Source organism: Plectropomus leopardus, chromosome 11 (assembly GCF_008729295.1).
Source record: "Plectropomus leopardus isolate mb chromosome 11, YSFRI_Pleo_2.0, whole genome shotgun sequence".
NCBI lineage: Eukaryota > Metazoa > Chordata > Actinopteri > Perciformes > Serranidae > Plectropomus > Plectropomus leopardus.
This window is the reverse complement of record NC_056473.1, coordinates 27787621-27808267: the sequence shown is the minus strand read 5'-3', so window position 1 is coordinate 27808267 and position 20647 is coordinate 27787621. Positions and strand designations below refer to the sequence as shown.

At 38.5% G+C, this 20647-nt stretch overlaps 1 protein-coding gene across 1 annotated transcript in view; it reads left to right on the top strand.

Moving 5' to 3' along the window:
- The first annotated feature begins 10306 nt into the window (after positions 1 to 10306).
- Positions 10307 to 20647, top strand: part of sema3ab (sema domain, immunoglobulin domain (Ig), short basic domain, secreted, (semaphorin) 3Ab) — an 82105-nt gene continuing 71764 nt past the window's right edge. Inside the window, exon 1 of the mRNA XM_042495622.1 lies at positions 10307 to 10358. The gene's annotated coding sequence lies outside the window, so the exon portion shown is untranslated. The remainder of the gene's footprint in view (positions 10359 to 20647) is intronic.

Here is a 20647-nt window from a genome sequence, read left to right as displayed (position 1 = left end):
ATATATGAAAATGTATGAAGTGTTCGTCCCACATTATGTGTGCAAGGACAGTTGGAAATGTTTAAAATCCAATGATAATTTCTATTTTTAAAGTTTCTGGCTGTGATAAATGGTGTTATTTTTTGCGGGTTTGTATTTTGGGTGACCCGAGGTTTTGAAGGCATGTTTTCATTAAAAAAATTTAAAGAAAAAAAAGTCACAATATTTTTGAGAAAAAGAAAATCACCAGTAATTTTTTTAAATCATCAAAAAAAAGTAAAGATTACCCAAAATATTAAAGGATTTTTTTTCCTACAGAGGTCAAGATTAAGCTTCCAATGTCCTCAAAAACGCCCTGAGTTTTGCTAATTACATCTTATTCTTGCAATTGTTTACCATTGTGTTTTAAGCCCATGTGCTATTTACATTTTTGCCAATTAAACTGAATTTGTTAATTTCTCTGATGTGCAGATCTTGAAGTAATGAATGAATGAGGAGAAATCTCTTTCCAGTGGCTGCGCCAGTTTGGAACCACTATTTTTTGGTGTTCTCCTCTGTGCATGAGGCATCTGTCATATTTCTTTAAAACTATTATGTGTGTGAGAGCTGTGTGCTACAATATACCTGCCCCCTTTGGAGAACCTGGTCAAAACCTTTCTATTATTTTGGATGCATTTTCTAGCAATGCATGGCGAAGATTTTTATGTTTTCAATCAAAGAAAACTGAGGTGTGATTGAGTAACACAATTTAGTGTCTCTTTTGATTTAACTGGGTTAAAAAGAGGCTTAAATTTCAAAAATGTGTCTCAGAAAACAATTATCCAGAGTGTCAGCACCTGGTGTTAACTGCCACATACAAATGATTATTGCAATATCTGTTGACCCAAATCTGTCACTCTGTCTGCTTCCATTATCCTGACACCAGTGAGAAAATATCTGTGTCAGCTTATGCATGTGTGCCCAGGTGCAAGAATTTAAAGCAAAGGTGTTTTCCAATAAACTCTGTCCCCACTGCAAACCTCTACGGGCCCACGCCAGGGCCAAGATATCAAACACCGTGACAGGAAGAGTAGAGGGAGAAGCAAGCGGAATTGAGATGTCAGACCACAGAGGTGTTTCTGCCTTTATATTACAGGGTATTTACAGCTGTGCAGATGTGTGTGTGTTTATCAGGTGTTGACAGTGAACTTGTGAAGACAGCCAAGTGTTGTGTGGGAGCTGTCGGGCTGGGCGGTATTGATGGCCGCCTGAGGGTATTGGAAGGCGAGAGGTATGCGTGTATGAGCTACAAACAGTTGTTCCCTCGGAAGTAATGACTACCTGTGTTCCCTCTGCCTGATTTACGGACGTACACAATCTCTCCTCACTCCTGGACTTGTTGCAGGACAGGCAGGATGCTGTGCATGTCCTGAACACACCCTGAGCACACCCTGTGATAGATGTTTTCATTCGCTGTGTGAAGAGCTGCTTGGAAAAGTCCACGTAAAAGAGATGTTGCTCTTTGAAAGCTTGCCCTGTTGTACTCTTTTTTTTTTTTTGTGGTAAATAATACTTTGTAGATGTGGGATCGGCCATTTAGTCCTCACTGCTGATCGGATATCGGCAAGCACGAAGGTCACATACGGAGTAAACATTTGGGCCAAATCTGCCAGCAGGTCACAATCTGAAAACTAACTTAATTTAATATTATTTATCATAAGCAAGTACAGCTACACAACTTGCAATAAATGAAAATTATGACTGTCTCCATAAATAACACATACAGTACAGCACAAAATTAGTGATTCACACTAACACTCATATTATATTCTTTTCCACTTTTTAAGACATTTAAAAGTAATGAACCGTAAAAGAGAGACAGCACAGCGTTCGGCATTAGGATTTATTGCCAAGTAGTTTTTCACTTTCAAAAAATTTGCTTTGTTTTTTGGTGCAACCAGTAAATAATTATAAAAGTGAAGTACTGCGACATTCAAGAAATTACATATAAAATAGAAAAATGTACAGTAAAAATTTATAGTTAAAAATTACAATGACATAACAAATATGTAGCTGTTTCAGAATATGAAAGCTGTACAGTTTTGTGCAAAGATGTGCAAAAATGTTTAGCAGTGAATGTGCAAAAGTTCAAAGTATTGCAAATATGCAGTGTGCAAAAATAATGGTCCAAGGTGTATGTTAAAGTAACGCATGTTTAATTCACAGAAGAGCAGTACACCGTAATACTAGAACCAGCAGTAATAATATTAATAATGTTAATTTCTTAAGTTTGTTCGTAATACTAGAACCAGCAGTAATAATATTAATAATGTTAATTTCTTGGCAAGCACCAAAATATTCACCAGGCCGATTGGACCGGTACTTTGGGGTCCTCCGTCCACACGTGGCCCAGTGACGTCATCCAGTCTTTGTTTTTTTTTTTTTTTTGAAAGGAATAAATTAATTAATTTTGTATTCGTGTGTGTGTTTTGAAATGCGAAACAATTAATGCAAAATTACTTTATTTTCAATTAAGAAAAAAAAAACATGATTGGTTTGCTGGCTGCGTCCGTATCACGAGGATGACGGTGAGTCATGTGACCGTGGGAATCAGGATTGCGGAAACGGCGTGAAAGCTGAGCGAAAGACCAAAAGAAAATGAATAACAGCGGGGACATGGTACTAACGAAAACCATGCTGACTAGCTCGACTTTTGTCGAAAGTCCGCACACAGTGAGGCTGGCGAGGACGATGCTAACACTGACAGCAAAGACAGGACATTAGCCTGGACACTGCTAGCTCAGCTGTCCCACCTTAACCTGTCCCACATCAGCAGCCTCCAAGAGGACCTGAGAAACAGCGTGAGACAGAGGACCACCGCCCGGCACCGGTTCAGCTGCTCCGCCATCGCCGTCTGAGCTCCAGCCCGACACGGACACGGAGGCGGCCGGCCAGCGGCTCCACGGTGACCCGCAGCGGGCGGCAGAGACCAAGTGGCACCGGCGGGTAGGCTACCAGTTTAACAACGCCACTATTTATCTATCAGCTTTTATCCATGTTTACATCCAACTTTGGAGCCAACTTCAGATCAGATGGTGAGCGAGATATCTGTATTTTTAGTGTATGTGTTATTTAGTCAGTTTTATCTGTATGTTTTTTTTTTTGTTTGAGTCTAGGACCCCCTTGAAAATGAGATGGTTCATCAACAGTTGTTATCCTTTCAAAAAAAAAAAATCGATTCAGTTTTAAATTAATTGATTTTACCAAAAAACTCTCAGAAAGGCCAAACATTAATAATAATAATAGTATAAAACGCATAAGAATAAGAGTTTAATATTAAAAATAATGACTTTATTTATATAACGCCTTCAAAACGGAGTTTAGAAAGTGCTTTCACAAGCAAGGCAGCTAACCAGATACTCTCAGAAAGACATAAAAATAATAATTATTTTAATTAATAAATAATATATAATATATATGTATATATATTTTATAATAATAATAAATATTAATAAAATCATAATTATATTAATTAAAAGCCAGGTTTTCAGCTGTTGTTTAAAAATGTTCACGGAGCCCGCTTCTCATATGTCTTTTAGGAGGGTATTCCATAATTTTGGACCATAGTTAACAAAAGGTCTGCTTGTCTGTTTAAGAGTACAGAAGAGACAAGTTGTTGTAAGTTTCTCTCATAATAATCACGCTGTGTGTGGTCGGGCTGTATACGTTTCCATTGAGCGACACACTGTAGGCCGATGTGTTGATTTTGTTGCTGTCAGGTCAAGAAAGTGTTGTTGCAATCATTTGGTGTAAATCCAGTTTGATAAAAAGATATCTACAGGTGTCAATGTCCTTCAGGCCGTGATCATATAGCTGCTAAGTGTAAATCCTGTAGAAGCTGCAGGTGTTCCCAACAGATAATAGCCTACGCTAATAATCTCTAACAGTTGGCAAACTTTAGACTACAAAAACAAAAATTTGAAGAGGAGCAGAGGGGCCTCCTCCGTGGTTTCGTGGCCCAGAGGTCTCTGCATCCTAATCCGTGCTTGGATATCTTGTGTGTCAGTTGACGTCCACCGACATCTGCTTTCCTAGAGGTTTGGATCAGGCCCATGTTCTTCTCATTAGAGGTCAGGGGTCACTAATGAGGCTGCTGCATGGGCTCAGGGTCTCTGGTATCGAAGTACCAGAGTTTAAGGAATACAGGTTTTCCATTACTGTGGACCACCAGTCCTCACTTTATTAAAACTTGTCCGTCTTTTAAGTCTAACATGAAAAAACACCTGTGCTGTAGTTAATGCATTAACTGTGTTGATGTGTATTGTGTAAGCATCTGCTCCATGTATGTTTATTAGTACTTGTTATTTTGTCACATTGTCATGTTAAGGAGAGAATTACCGTTTGAATTTGAATAGATAGTACATTTTGGACAGGAGGTTTTTATTATAAGCCCCTTCAAGTTTCTTAACCTCTCCTGCAGAATATTTATGTTTGTTATGATCTACTTGTTTTTATCAAATCTTGTGTGCTAATAAATTAAATTAAATTTGATTTAATTTAATTTAAAGCACTGGCAAGTCAAAAAATACAAGTAGCAGCCAAAGTGATTATAGTAATGTGTCTGATTAAATATAAAACACATGTAAATGAATTCAAATGGCTAAATCTAGCATCTAAGACACTTTTTGTAGTTTTAATGGCCTGTGGTTGTAGTCTTCCTACTGGGAGTGGGACATGGGAACGTTTCTCGATGTGGCATCAAAATGTCATTCACACAAGCCCTGTGAGACATTTTCAAACATGAGAAAATTTCCTGATTATGTAACCACTGATTGTGGTTGGTAAATGAATTCATTGTGATACCACATCTGCTGCAAGTATGTTGGTGACAGCCGTGAGAGAGAAGAAAAATTCACTCAGATCGTTTACTTAATAATTTTATTATTTTAGATGGAATCAGTTGATTATCATTTTCACTCCAAAAAATCTTTCACTTAAAACAGCTATAGAAAATGTGTAAAATTAGTTTTTTTTCTGATATTTTATGTACTGCAAAAACAGAAAGATTTAGGTTACATCCAAAGCATACGATAATGATCATTTTGAACGAAAACATTTTTTTCAATAAAGTCTTTATCATCATGTTTATTTGTGGAGGTGCTCACCTACTGAACTCTCACGCTACACACATGTGAAAAGGATATAAGAGGAGCAGACCTCCACGTGTGTGATCACGTTTCCAGTGAGGCCAATTAATCTTAACAGAATCGCAATTATAGTGTGAAAATCCAGTGTTTGTGGTGCTGTATGAGTTCAGAGATTAAATAAATATCAGGCTTGCTTTACCCCCTCTTCAAAGAAGAAGTTAATTAAAATGGGCTCCAATATAGAAATCAGTATGATGTTATAGTATCTGGGAATATGGTTGCCTTTCTACATTCTGTTTATTGTCAACTTTTCACTCAGATGGGAGGAAATATATACAAGAGACTGAAAGTACAGTTAATCAAATGCTCAAAGAAATGAGCACAGGTGGTCAGATTTCTATTATATCTGATGTTCACAGAGTCCCACATATAAACTTTGTACTTAACTTATTAACAACTGAAGAACATTTTTTATCAATTTTTAGCCTCTTCTCCACTCATTTTCTATTTCTTTTTTTGGTGATAACAAACTATATTTGAATGCTTTTTATGCACTCTGGCATCTTATTGACATTCAAAGAACACATCTTTAGAAAAAAAAAAGTGTCTCTCAAAAAATGCCATTTAATTTCCAGAGTAAGAGTGAATGTGAATTATGTTAAAATATTAGTAATTGTTAGTAATTATTATTAGTGTTCCTACAGCTTAAACTGATTTTAGACTTTCCAGAATTTCTTGCTTCTTGTTCTTTTTTCTCTTCACTTTGAATGAAATTCAAGACCAATTTTACAATCAACAGAAATGAAGGAAAAATCAATGAGCTGACATCATTTACTTTGGATAAAGACAATTTTGCCCAAATGTTTATTGCAACATAACACATGGCTTGTTTGGAGGGGAAGACGAGAGTAGAACAGCACTGGAAAATACTTGGCGTTTGTTGGCGAGACCTCTCTGTGATTTTGTGTTTTGGCTCCTTGCCCAAAACATCGCAGCCAGAAACAAAATACGAGTGTTGTTGGTTCAGCTAAAAGTGAGTTTTTGTGAGGTCTTAATTACCACAAACCTTTTATCAAATTTTATTTTTTTTTTATCCATATTTTTACTTATTTTTATAAGAATGAGTCAAGTTCTTTGGAGTGAAATTCTGAATATCTGATGTTACAAATCATTAAACCTACTGCAAAAACCTAATACTTTACTTTATAGTACCACTAACTTGTATTTGCAAAATGCATTTTACTACACGAAACCTACCTCTGCGTGAGGCTACATGGAGACTACTTACCTTTTATACTAAGGTAATAGGAAAATGATGATTTCTCCAAAAGTCAGTCTTAAATTTGGTAAAAAATCAACTTAAAAATGATTAAATTTAAGTGTCTGATACCCATTGACACACTGTTTAAGACATTTTAATACCAATGAAGGCTTTTGGTTCAGATTAACAATTTTTAGTCCTTTCTATCAGTATTGAGCAGAAGCAGAACTACTTCTATTCTAGAGTTGGAAAAACATCAGCATATTAAAGGGCAAGGCCCAATGAGAGAGACAATAAAATAGTAAATTAGGGTAGAGAGAGAGACTGGACAAAGTGCTGTGCACGATTAACGACAACCTATGAGGCCGTTCCTGTGTCGGCCGTGCATTGTGGAAACCCAAACCCCACAGGAGAATACCCTCAGCCATGAAGGTTAATGAGCTCAGTAAACATGGAAATCTTCCAGAACATTGTGGGCCTGGGAGGATTTTCAGCTATTTTCCATGCCTGGGTGTGAAGAAAGAAATCACTCAAATTTCAGGCTTGCTTTTGTAGATCAGCACAGAAATGATTCCCTTATTTTCTTAACCCTCAGGGACTGTTTGGTGCATTTTAGGCGCTTTTTATTCTTCAATTTTTTTTTTCATTTTTGGCTGTGTTCATGCATATGGCATAAACTTTGGCAAGATTTTGTATTTTGGTTTGGTCTTGTAATTTCCAGCACAGCTCCAACAATAAGTCTAAAATACTCTGTGTAAACAAAGTAGTTACATTTATACTGTTAAGTGCAAAAAAATGCACCATTGAAATCCATTTAAACTGCAATTTTTAATCCCACAGCCATCAAAGCATAAAAACATGCATTGTATTATATCTGGGTCTCATTCATGCTATTTTCACTAGGTGCACTGTTACAGTCAGTGTTGCTGCAAATCACTGATAATCAGAAACAAAAAAAAACCTACTTTTCATTTATTATAGCGAAAGTAATATTTTTTTGGTTTTGTTTTTTTCCCTTCTAAAAACATAGTGGCATCAAGACAAAAATCTGGCATTTAAAGGGTCAAAATTCTAAAGTAAATTAATATTTGATATTTATGATTAGGACTGATGTTGGTTAAAAAATTAACTCAATGAAATTAGAAAATAATATTAATTTATAATATTTTTAAAGCTAAATTCTGAAAAGCACATTTTGTGTGCAGAGTAATATAAGTGTATGAAATATTAAAGCGTGCCCTAAGGGTTAAAATAACCTTTTCGAAACGCTTCAGGTAAGCTTGATACAGGCAGGTTGTAATTGTGATAAATTCGGTTCTCCCGAAATAGAGAAAATATGTCATACGTGCATGTTCTGTTTCACTCGATACACTTTCAGACATTCCTAAATTATGTTCATGCTTCAGTGCTGCGTTGACCCAACTTTGACCCACAAGGTAAACAGCTGGGCGTGAAAACACAGAGGATTAAATAAACAGAATGATTGAATCATTCACCAGCCGAAAAAAAAATCTAAAAGATTGTGTTTAGTCAATACTGGATTTTAGGTGATCCAAGTGAATCTGAATCCCTCCCTGGATAAGGAGGGATCATTTTTCGAAATGGGCGCTTTGTTTGTTTTTGCTGTTTTTAATTGTTTTTACATTCTGTCAGAAAGGGGACATGTTTAACTTGATTGAAGAAATGTTGGTATAGCTAAGTCACGCAAATCCTGTTAAATTATAACAAATATTTGACAGCCGAACCATTTAACATCCTGTTATTCTGGCAATTATTCCAAAGTAATTCCAATGCATGGTTTGTGAAACTTGTGAAACCCCGTTCACATCGCAGAGGAATGGTCTCTGAAATGTGCGTCCTATTCTTAGACATACAGTAGTGGAATATAACTAAAGTAAATTTCAACTTTATACTTTTACTCCACCACATTTCAGAGGGAAAAATTGCAATTTTACTTCACTACATTTATCTGACAGCTTTAGTTATTTTACAAATGAAGAGTTTATAAAGTATGGTGTTTTGTTATAAATGAAATTACTAAACACAAGCACAGCTGCAATGTTTAGTTTATTTATCAATCATCTGATTCACAGAAAATGTATTGCCAACTATTTTGATAAATATTTTATTTCTTTTCTAATAATTATGAGTTTTGGGTAAGGTTATTTTCTTTTTTTCTGGTATTTTTAGGGCTTTTTTTTTTATTATGGATGTTTCTTCAAGCAATTTTGAGGGTTTTTTTCTTATAGTTTTGAAGGTTTAAAAAATCTTATTGAGTTTTGTGGTATTTTTTCTATTTTTTAAACAATTTTGAGTTTTTTTGGTGTTGCTCTCCAGGATATGATAAACTCTAAAATACCATCAAGAATACCTGCAAAACAACCTTTTTTTGTCAATGGCGGACCAGATTCTGCAGTATTATAGGTGATGATCGGCACAAGACATATGTGATTAAAACAAACATAAAAACACGCTCAGAGTGATAACAAATAAGGAAAAAAAGAGTACATTACTAATTAAGAGTCTGCACGGTTAGAAGGTGTCATTGGGCTTGTCTCATGTTGCTTATATCACTTCCCCTGCATCATATAATTTTCTCCCACAATAGTGACACACTTTAATTACAGTATTAAAGTAAAATTAACAGTAATGAAAGCTTCCTCACACTGTGAAAGTTTGGCATTGGAGTTGACATTTCTATCTTATATTAGTTAATACTCCACAATTATTAAATTTCAGTATAATCATGTCAAGTCATGTTGAATTATGGGAGAACTTAATTTGGAGACTTCTGCTGAAGGGTATACTTCATTGTTGTTTCAGATTTTAGATCCCAGATACGCCGATTGATTCGTAGATCTGCAGACAACATGCTCGTATTATACAGTTCGTTTAATGAACTTAATGAATTGGCATATCAAGTTGAATGTCTGTATCAGCATGGGTCTTATTGCATTAGGGATTACAGTGTGTGTGTGTGTGTGTGTGTGTGTGTGTACGCACACGCGCAGCACCAGAACGGACCAAATTCCAAACTGTATATGTTTCTGTACGTGTGCGTTTGCATGTTTGTGTGTCTCATATTGCTGCTGGCATCCACAGATCCCGGGGGCGAACGCAGCGTGCATATCCATGAAATGGATACGGCTTTCAGTACAGTTTGATGCCACACCTCATTGACCTTTAGCCTTTCAATCGGTTTTTCCAATTGGTCACATATCTTTGCTTTATCCTCGTGTTGCTCTGCAGCCACACGGACTGCGCTAATCTCATTTGGAAAATATTCTCCCAGATTCATGTGGCAGATATCCGTGAGGAAAGCAGATAGCTCAGGCTGACTCTCGAGTCATATCATGTCAATCTATTTATACATATTCATGTTTGGAATGAGTGCCGTCATATCGTCACTATTGTAGCTCATTTTTCATTTTAATTCTGTAGCAGTGTGACAATGTTTGACACTGTTGGGAGCCCGGAAGCCGTCCAGCTACTGGAGAGAGATTAAACCACCAGAGCGTCCATCTGTTCCCCAACTTCTCAGTCACCCCCAAATCAAATTTATAGTGATTTATGGTGATTAAGTAATTCTTTTAGGCCCCTGTCTGAGAGATGCAAGGTGCAATAACTAAACAGTAGGACGCCAAGAATAGGGAGACAGAAAAGGATACAGAGATAAAGAGTGAGAGGTTTTCATCATATTGATCTCAGAGTAGGATACTTGGCAAGTGGTCAGGGCTGTCAGATGTGAGGGAGAGGAAGGAGGCAGAAAAGCAGGAGAGACACAGAGAGAGAGAGAGAGGGAGAGGGAGAGAGAGGTGAGAGAGAAAAGTGCATACTTGAATGAGATTAGTATCCCTCTACAGCCCGATGGCATGCAATGGCATCTCCTCCTTCTTCAGTCATACCACATCACATCATACCACTGAGGATTTGAAACCAAACACCTCCCCAATGCTGCCCTTAGACTTCGTCTCCCTCTGCTTGACTCCAAGGTGAGAGAAATTCCTTCTCATTTTGAAAGCCGATTAGTTATGCGTTATAAGCAGTAACAATAAGAGTTGCATTTTTCCTGTCATGGTCAGATACTTGCCTCTTGGGGTTACTAATTCTCTTGGCCATTGCGGGGCACTGAGCTGAGGGACGGTGTGTGAGAGCGTCGTGTAGGGCAGCGTGTGTCATACAGTTTCAGGGGGACTTTACTCTGTCAGTGCAGCTTTTTCCTGTGTTTTTGCCTAATTTTAGTTGATTAGGTGCATTTCTTGTATTTTTCTTGGCATTGATTGATTGGGATTCTTTCACTATTTGCACCTTGTTAGGTGGTTAGATACCACGTTGTGGTATGAAGCAGCAGTACTGGGTTTTACATTGTTTAAGAATGAGATAATGTGCAAGGAATAATGTAGGGCCGACCCCTTAAAGTCAGAGATTTGGCTCATCAGTCTGAGACCCCTCAGTGGACTTCAAGTCGAGCAGTCGTTTATTTTTTTTTCTTGTTAGTCAGTATGCTGTGCAATGTACTTTGGGAGATTTTAGTCCCCAGAGTCTGCTGCGGATCGAACACTCTCACGCAGCTCTTTGGTACAGGAGGTTGTGGACACGCAGACAGCGGCACAGAGGAAGAGAGACTCTGCACTGTAAGGCACTGAGAAAATATTTTTGAAAATATTATCTGCTTTCTTCTGCTTAATAGTGGTGAATTTACAGCTCACAGCAACTTAAAATGATACAGTCTCAAGCTTTTGTTTAATGTCAAGCGTCAGCAAAAAAAAGTTGCACATTTCAGACCTTTCACAAGCACAGTTAGCTTGTTCACTAAAATACTATAATACCCAAATGCATAACAGTGTTTGTTACGACAAATGTTTGACATGGTATGATGAATTTAACTGTGGATCATCCTCAACTTTTTTGGTACTTTGCGGTGCCAGTAAGTCAGCAGCTGATTTTATAAGCAAATCTCTGGCATAAATGTTGATTTTAGGGGGGTTCCAGGGGACACATTCCCCTCAATACTCAGAACATGTGCGTTTGTTCCCCCCAATTTGACCTCCTAAATTGATGCAAAAAAATTGGTGCATAAAAATTCACCAGAATGCAGAAATTGTGTTTGAAAGTCAAAATTTTCTGTCAGAGGACCGTCAAACTCCCCATTTCATAAGTGGACCCCAATGTCAAAATGAAACCTGCACTCTGAATTTCTAGTCCTAGTGAGAAAATACGTGAATACCTATCCATACTAAAAAAAGACAGTCCTGGTCTTAAACATGCACATGTGCTGTGAGTCTGGATTGGCTTTGTACTTGTTGCAACTATTTCCCCTTTTAACAGCTTCGATTAAATCTGTTTCGTTTAACCATTTCCGATGATCAGCTACATTAAAGACGGTGGTAATGAGATAAACAGACTGACCTCAGATGCTCTTGGCTGGCCCAGAGAACAGGGACTTTAGCCGTGTAACCCAGGAAAAGTATCATTGCCCCGTTTAACACATTAACAAACAAGGTGGCGTGGAAGCTCATGAGTGTTTTTAAGACTGTCAGTGTGTAGCTGTGTGTGTGCACACTCGCTACGCTCTAAGTATTTTCCAGAGGTGTGAATGGTAATGAGTTGCCAGCGTTGGGAGATCAAAAGCTTAGATGAAATGTTTGTCACTGTAACAGCTGCAGCACTGTGGATTTCCACTTGATACTGTTAAGCACAGTCAAGACTGCAGACACCTCTATTCTTATGTCTCTGGTGATTGAATAAGCATTTGAGTAAGAGTTTGTTTCCTTTAACTCAAAACACTTGCAGAAGAACTTTTTTGCATGTTTAACCCGATTCGTCACTTCTATTTTTACAAGATTCTCATCAGTTGTTTTGAAACAGTTTGTTGTTCTTTTGCAATAACACACACAATGTTCCTCTGTGTTTTACTGTGGAGAAGTTCCAAACAGAACGGTTTTCATTAAGACCAAGGGGTATTTGATTTAAGTCCCCAGGTGCCTCGCCAAATTCACAACATTACATAACAGAAAATCTGGACAAAGTTTACTTCAAGAAGAAGCAATAAAAGGAGGAAAAGAGTGAATAAAAACAGAAATCTTGCTTTAAGTGAAACTCAGCAGGCAGATTTGTTATGACCTTAAGTGCTACTAACCCCACTGCAAGCAGAGTGCAATATCATCACCAGACTAAGATGTATATATAGACGGGCATTTGACCTGTCACATTTCTATTTACGATTGCTAACGACATTTGGTTCTGGCACAGCAGCGAGGAGCACAGCAGTGCTAAGGCAGTGTGTGTTGATATTCTCAGCATTAATCAGGTTGCAGTTTAAAGAATAAATGATAGGGCCGTGCTCCTATTGACTGAAATTCCTTTTCAGACTCAGGGCCATTCAGATGTCCCGGTAATGAATGCCAGTCATCAGAGGGGAAACAGTCCAGTTTGTGAGGTCTATTGTGTGCAGCTGGAAATGAAAAATGACATCAGTGGCTCTGCATCCCATACAATGCTTCATCATTCATAAAACCGATGCCATGGCCCGGTGATCACAGCAGGTCTTCCCTGTACTGCAAACTGATTTGTATGACGGATGATTCAGTGCTTTCATGAAGGAGAAGCTGCCTGTGTGCTTCTTTGAGTGTGATAAGCCCCCGTCCTCCAGCGTTCGTCTTAATGAGCTCATTCTACAGTCATTGCTAGCTAATTACTTTCCTTAATCGTCACCAGACACATGGTAGTCTATTATGATTATTATTTATAGTAGGCTGTGAAATGGACTGTATTTTTAATATTTATGTAGTTTCTTTCTTTGTCTTTCTTTCTTTCTTTCTTTCTTTCTTTCTTTCTTTCTTTATGTCTTTCTTTATGTCTTACTGCATTTCTTCCTTTCTGCATTTCTGCATTTCAATATTTCTTTCTCTCTCTCTTTCTTGCTTCCTACCTCTCTTCTTCCTTCCTGTGGTTTTGATAACCTTACCCATATGGCTCAGCCTTTGATGTCTTTCCCAAATCCACGTGCATGTTGGTCGTCATGTTGCTTCATGGCAGGCACATTCCTGTCTTCCAGCATGAGGGCCTCCCAGCACACAAACACTTGCACACATGCTCAATGTCTCCGTCAAATCAAAAGAGAAATATTCCTTTCCATATGTCTCATGTAAATGCTGGTACAATATAATTTCCATTTAAGATGCGTGATGATGTGCAAAAATGTCAAATCCCTCTGAATGATAGTTCCAACTATACTGAACGGTAGGCTGGTTGTCAGACCGGTTGGATTTACTGCCAAATTCAGGAAAACCACATTGGAGACGGCTTACAGTAGTGAAATGAACATCCAGTTCATGGGCAGCAGCTCTAGTGGACATTCCTGCAGTCAGCATATCAATGTTACACAACCTCAAAACTTGCAGTGCCTGTGGCATTTTGTTTTGTGATCAAACTGCATGTTTCAGAGCAGCCGCGCCTGACAGGTAGATTGATCATCTTGGAAAAGAAGAAGTGCTCAGAAACATAAAAATGTGCCCTAAGTTTGTAGAAAATGTAAGAAAAAACAAAAGTGTTGCATTTAAATTTTTGTTCAGTGTATTTCCAGCCACGGGCATTAGGAATCCAACATCTCATGAACAGCAGATGCCCACCTTAACCCTTACCCTTAACTCCTTTTCACAACCGTACTCAAAGAAATGCAACATTGCATTCAAATTGCTTGCACAGTGGGAGGTACTGAGGCACCATTTTTGGCAAGCACGAAGGGCATCACTATCGTCGGGGCAGAGGATGTTCGGTAGCCTTGTGCAAGTGACAGCTGACTGCTCTCACTGCCATTTTATGGCTCCTTCAGCCATGCTTAAAGTTGAAATATGTGAAAGAATGAGCAGAGAATATATTTCACGCTGGACATGGAGGTCACATCCAATCTGCTCTGAATTTTATGGTGGTTCAGATTCCTGTGCCCTAGATATATGTGTGTGTGTGTGTGTGTGTGTGTGTGTGTGTGTGTTATGAAATAAAAGTCACAATCAACTTGATGAATGTTATAACGTTCTCAGTGGAAAGTGTCATTTCATAAGATTCATGAGTCCCGGTCCTTCCGGCTGTTCAGGTCTGCTCGCTGGATTCAAGGCTCAACTGTTCCTGTCGATGGCGTCTGATATCGAGACGGCGTAAAAGACTTGAACTCCATTCAGCTGTTGCCTCATTAATGGCATATCATTTACTACTGTTTGTACTGTCATCGCTCAAACTTTCAACAACAAAATCATTAGCGTAAAGGAAAAAATATTACAAGAAAATGCCCATAATATTAATGTGCAAAATAAAATCCACACAATTTAATGGCAGAGGGATCATTTTTAACAACTGCTAATTTAGCTTGATCATATTTCACAAACACAAATGGTCCGCTGTACCCTTTTCCTCTGGCTTCGTTTATGCCGAGTGAATACTGATTTGTTCTTGTGTGCGATTGTGTGTGTGTGTGTGTGTGTGTGTGTGTGTGTGTAAGAAAGAGTGCAAGGTAGAGATAAAGAGAGGGAGATTGATCACTGAGAGGTATTACACCCTTGCGAGTGCTGTAAGGGCGGCGCTATTATGCAGATGAGCGCATTAAATGTAGTTGGACGCCACCCAGCATGTCATTAAATCTAAAATGGCAGTGGGACCTTAATGTTAGGCTGCTATTGTTATGCGCTCCGTTTTTCCCCCTGTTGTACACTGAACAACCCTGAACCACCATTAACCACCTGGCAGAGCCTCTTTTTTTATTGTCTTTCCCTCACATCCTGGTTTTGTGTCTGTCTGCCTCAGTGTGCTCTCTGTCTTGTATTCAAACCCAAAATAAAAATACAGCCAATTACCTCAGGATCATCCTATTATGCCACTGGACTGAAAGTGTAGATGGCGTAAAAATAGCAGTCCGAACCTGTTTGTAACGATGAGCTCAGAGGACTGTAGTGAAACCCATTACCCCATTTACCCAATTATCTAAAATGACGGGTGATTATCAGACATCATCACCAATACTGCTGTAGCACCACCTCTAGAGTCGCTGTTTTGCCGGCCTGAATATAGCTATTCATGTCTCCATTTACTTAATGTCAACACAGACAGACACACACACATACTCATACACATACACACACACACGATAGTTAGTCCTTGGCCTGCTGTCATACGCCGTTTTTTGACGGGTCATTCAGTGCCGTGTTTCCTTTTCTGAATCATTCAGGGATGCTGGGTGAAGCTCTCGTATTCGATAGCAAAGGAAACGGAGCTGTTAGTGCAGGGTCACGACCTTTCACCTGACATGTGAGAAGACTGTGTGGGTGTGTGTGCAACATTTGACCGACACAGGGCTAACTGTTCAACATCCAGTGATATGTTTTTGTAGCTCGTCTGCTTCTCCCCTGTTTATCCATCTGTCCTCAAACTCTGGCAGCGACAAAAACCAACAGATCTCTGTTCATCGCTCTGTTAGGGTGAAAAAAAAAATCTTTTGAAATGTCAGCAGTAACCAAACGGTGATACAGATTGCATCTCTCTCCTTTAATCAGTGATGATAGCCTTAGGTCTTCATGAATCTAAAGTCAAGGATGTGTCTTGCGCGCCCCGGCAATCCTACTTCCTGATGATTATCCATCTCCTCCTCCCGTTCCCTCCTCCTGACGCCTGCTCTTCCCTTTCCCCTCCTCCTCCCCTTCATCTTCTCTACCCGCCTCCTACAATTCATGGCATCACACCCAGTGATGATGGACATCTCAAGCACAGACCACTGTTTACTCAGTCTAAAAATAAGAGGTTAGGCTCCAAAGGCCGTAACCCGTGCATGCTTGGCGTATAAGATACAGCAGCAGCTTGCGTTAGAGTGTGTGTGTGTTTCTCTTTGAGGGTGTGGAGGGGTCGTCGGTTGGGTCGTGTGTATGTATACGCCAGGTAAAAGAGATGTCCCATGAAGGACGGAGGCTCCTGTGTCTAGCAGTCATCTCCCATGAGGCATGGTGTCATTTGCCCCCTTCCTTGCCTCCTCCCTATCACCCCCTCTCTCCCCCCTGACTGGTGGTAATACAGCCGGAGCTATTCTTAGCTTCTGTGTCAAGCCTGTCTCTGGGGAGCAGTCGAGGGGTCTCTGTTACATTACACACACACACACACACATGCACACAGGTGTCTTGAGACATCTCTATTTGATCTTTATTAAGCAGTGTGACTCTGAAACCAATTTGAAGAACAGCCCCCCTAAGTACGAGATCATGTTCCACCACAATTGAAAACTCAGTTAATTGAGTGGCATGCAGATTGGGTTGTTTCAGCAGGCTGCCTACAGTTGACACTAGTGACGGGCTCATCCCTGATATCATTTCAGTGGATCGCAGTTATTAATTACTGATTTTTCGACCCAGATTCCCAAAAAGTTCTGTGTAAAACGTACATAAGAACAGAATGCCATGATTTGCAAATCCTGACGTGGCAAATTTGTTTATATAGTCCATTTCATACACAAGGTGCTTTAAAGATGAGTCAAGTCAAAGGTCACTGTAGGTCAACCACAAGGCATGTCCCAAAGGTCTTTAGACATAGTGATTTCAATTCAATTTTAATTTGATATATTAAGTCCAATATCACAAATCACAATTAGCCTCGGAGGGCTGTACAACATACGCCATCCCTTTGTCCTTGGACCTTAAAGCAGATGAGGAAAAAAAAAAAAACCCTTTAAAATAAAAATCCTTTAATGGGAAAAAAATGGTAGAAACCTGCAGGAAGAGCAACTGAGGAGGGATTCCCCTTCCAGGACGGACAGACGCGCAACAGATGTTGTGTGTGCAAAACAGATCAACAATTGTTTTAACAAATAAGAATTCAGTGCATCAGTTTTTTCATTTAATATACTATATTTCCAATGCAACTATTCACATGAGACAATAACTCATAAAAACTACAAAACTGATTAAGAAATGAACATTTCAGTCCATAAAAATTATGGTCAGTGAAGTGGACTGTAACAGGAAAAAAGTGCTGAACACACTAACTGAAATGTTTTTAATATGTGGAGAGATTTTAGAGGGCCGACTTATGAATCTTGAGAAAGAAATTTTACTTTTACTGTCTTTAGTTCCCAAATTTTTACTGAGTGTCAAAAGAAAAGGTGATGTACAAAACAGTACATTCTGTTTTTGTTGATGTTTTACACAGCATCTTAACTTTTTTAAATCGGGGTTGTAAGTCATACTAAGTAGGATTTCTCATGCAAAAAAAAATCGGATTTATTAGTTAAATGAGTTTTATTTGCATAAATTAGCTACAGCAATATATTTTATGTAAGTAGTAAAAATGTTACAGTGTGCAATTTGATTTTATTAAAAAGGATTGCATAGCATGTGGTTTCCATTTGAGGTGGGAACGTAGACCCAATATCTGGCGCAGAAAAACAGATTTCTCAGCTGTTTCAATTTTTTTTTAAACGTAGGTAAAGTAAATTGCATGAGAGTGTTTCTTTTTCTGTCCGGAAAAAAAAAAGCTTGTCTTCATATCCTTATAGGGTCATATTTGTAAGGCAGGATGGTAGTGCTGATGGTAAAGTTTAAGATTAGGGAGGCTAGAGAGTGAATAAAATGTGTTGGATGTTAAAAGATAAAGATATAGTTGTGTAAATGTGCTTCGCTCTTCCTGCAAACTGCTCAGTGCTGTCGCAGAGAAAAGGTAAAGTTAGTCCATAGCTCGACACAGAAAGCTGCCCCTGTGTGACTCTGACTGCGTGTGACACATCAACACAAAATCTGATGCTACTGACCCTTTTTCAACCCTGGTAACTCTAGTCTCTCCTTCATAGCTTGGTAGAAGTAACTCAATCCTCCTTTCAGACAGGATGTGTGTGGTTTTAATCTCCTTTCTATGACAAATGTCTTTCTCCCATCATACATTACGTGAGAATAAACCTACCTTTGTTCGTTAAAGTGAGACAATACCACCTGGCTTTTGGTGGCAATTGTGTGTGTGAGTGTGTGTGTGTGTGTGTGTGTGTGTGTGTGTGTGTGTGTGTATGCGGTAGAGACTTCCCTCTCATGTAAATCCTGAAGTAAGCGTCTCGAGCACGTAGCACTTCATAACAAGGGCATTGCCTTACAGACCACACGCAAGATCGGCACCCAGCTAAAGCCTCGCAGAGGGGAGAAAATCCTGTCAATGTGTGTGTCTGTGTGTGGCAGAGGAAGAGACATGAGGACGAAGGTCTGGTTTAGTCCTCAACGCAGCTGTCCTGACCTGGGTGAGGGCCGAGCAGCTCTTCACTCACACATTACACACATGAACACCCGCACACAAACACTGCACTGTCAGAGCGACAGGTCCTAATTATAGATTATTTTGAATAGTTTCAGTTAGATAAGTGCACTGCAGACATTAGTGAGACCTGCCTTGACCGAGGATGTTGGATGATCTTGTAGATCAAGTGTGTATTGAACAGTATGAGCAGAGCAAAAGTTAGTTGTTAGTTAGTAATGTGTGTGTGTGTGTGTGTGTGTGTCTGATCTGTTCTTGTTTTGTTTTAATTCTTGTTTCATTTGATGGAGGGGTGTTTGTGAATATTGGGGCAGAAAGAGGGAATATTCATTCAACACTGTTGTTGTTTTGATTGATAAAATTGAACAAAGGGGGGAGGATTTGATAAGTATTTACTTCCTCCTACTCCTTTTTGGACATGAAATGTTACTGAATATGTCCAGTGGGCAATCTGGTGTTTTTTCTCATGCTTTGATTTATTTTATTCTTCATTATATTTGGTTGATGTTTAAAGTAAATATTTAAACTAAAACTAAGTTTGGAACAATTTTCTCCAAAATGATCTTCCAAAATTATCTCACCCTTAAAATTGTAATTTCTCATAATTGATGTGTTTGCCTCTAGTTGTCAACAGAAGCGCAGAGGGAGCAGTTTGGCCTTGTTGCCAAATTAGATTTGCCAAAGGTAATGACCTCTCACTGATGATTTTAAACGCCTGGTGGTAAATCAAATGACCTTCTCTGGCCATGGGGAATATGTAAATTACCAAAGCTTCTGGCAAACTTTCTGTGCAACAGACTCAAATGTGCAGTTATCCAAAGATATTTTAAAGTCCTTAATTAAAAGCTTAAGTCAGGGTGCCAAAAAAGGCCATGCTTCGTTTAGTTCCCTGGCTGATAACTAATGTCGCAGCATCAGGGGCTGCGATTGTCTGAAGAGTGACCAACTCCTTCATCAAACCCCACGAACAAAATTACATCCCATAACTTCCCAGATTCAAAGGCTCATTGGTGCTGCGCTCTGAAGTGCTACAGCACGACTGCAATTATTAATGTTAACTTTTGTTCGTGTGTGATTTCTTTTGTCTGAGAGATGTTGAGATCATTAAACTTTATACTTGATACTTTATAAAAAGACATTACTTGAAAATAAAGAAGTCAGTGTGTAATATCCTGTAACCAGTACAGTGTGTTGGGGACTAACTAGTTACAGCCACAGTAGTTTATTCATATCTTTTTGCCATGCAGCAATGTCTTCTTTTGGCATATATTTGGTCAACGCGGGTCAGCGAAACCATTGAGATAAACTTTAGTGCAACATTTATGAACTTGTGTTTTTAGATCTTTTGCCCTGTTTAAAACATTTCTTAGAAAAGTAATCAAATGTAATAAGTCTGGGTCGACCGATAATGTTTTTTCAGGGCTGATGCCGATACTGATTATTAGTCGTTAATGAGATCGATAAATGATATTTGAAACCAATATGCATTTAATAAAAATGTAATGCTTTCTGTCAATATTTGGAATTTTGAATAAAACAAACTCCAGCACAAAAGTTTGTTTAAATGCCTTTAGCAAATGTTTAATCAAAACTGAGACATCAGCATCTTTTTTATAAAGTCAAGTGAAAAATCAGTGGATAAGTTTTACAAAGTGAAAGTTCCTCCCATGCTGACACTTTTTAATTAATTAATCATTAAAATAAAACACAAATAATTGTCAAAATACCAAATATCAGCCCCGATAATCAGCCAGGCCGATAATCTGTTGACCCCTTGTAATGAGTTACATTATTTTGATGATGTAATTAAAATAGTTACATAAATTATTACATTTTTAATAGGTTAAGTTGTAATCTGTAACCTGTTACATTTCAAAAATAACCTTCTCAACACTGTGAGTTCATATGAATGTTGACTCGCAAACCAGGAGGCCTTGTGATATTCTGAGACACATAAAATAAATGAATAATCATCTCGGCTGTCATCAGTGTGTTGGATACAACAATATGC